Raw genomic sequence first — 595 nt, 5'->3', positions numbered from 1 at the left:
GATGCTTCTCCCATAGAAGTCGGGAGTAGGTGCAGTAAAGTCACCCAGCACCTTCCTTGCATTGTTGGCATTGTTGTTTTCGGCTGCCATGTGTTCTTCTTCTTTGAAGAAGTCAGTCAGGTCCTCTAAAGAGAGTTGTGCTTTGGCTTCTCTTAGCTTTCTCTTCAAGGTCCTTTCAAGTTCAGGATCATCCTCAACAAGAATGCCTTTGTCTTTGCTCCTGCTCATAAGAAAGAGAAGAGAACAAGAAATGTGGAATCCTCTATGTCACAAGAGATTCCTTGAAGTGTCAGAGGAAAAGAAGAGTAGAAGACAGAAGTAGAAAATTCGAACTTATCAAAAGAGATGGAGTTCGAATTTTGCATTAAGGGATAGTGTTAGTCCATAAATAGAAGGATGTGAGAAGAAGGGGAGTGATTTTCGAAAATTAAGTAAAAAATTTTGAAAACATTTTTGAAAAACATTACTTAATTTTCGAAAATGAAAGTGGGAGAGAAATAAAAAGATGAAGTGATTTTTTTTTGAAAAAGATTTTGAAATTAGAAATAAAAAAGATTTGATTGAAAATTATTTTGAAAAAGATGTGGTTAAGAAA

Source organism: Arachis duranensis, chromosome 4 (assembly GCF_000817695.3).
Source record: "Arachis duranensis cultivar V14167 chromosome 4, aradu.V14167.gnm2.J7QH, whole genome shotgun sequence".
Classification (NCBI taxonomy): Eukaryota; Viridiplantae; Streptophyta; class Magnoliopsida; order Fabales; family Fabaceae; genus Arachis; species Arachis duranensis.
The sequence above is the reverse complement of the archived record's forward strand: the minus strand, read 5'-3'. Positions refer to the sequence as shown.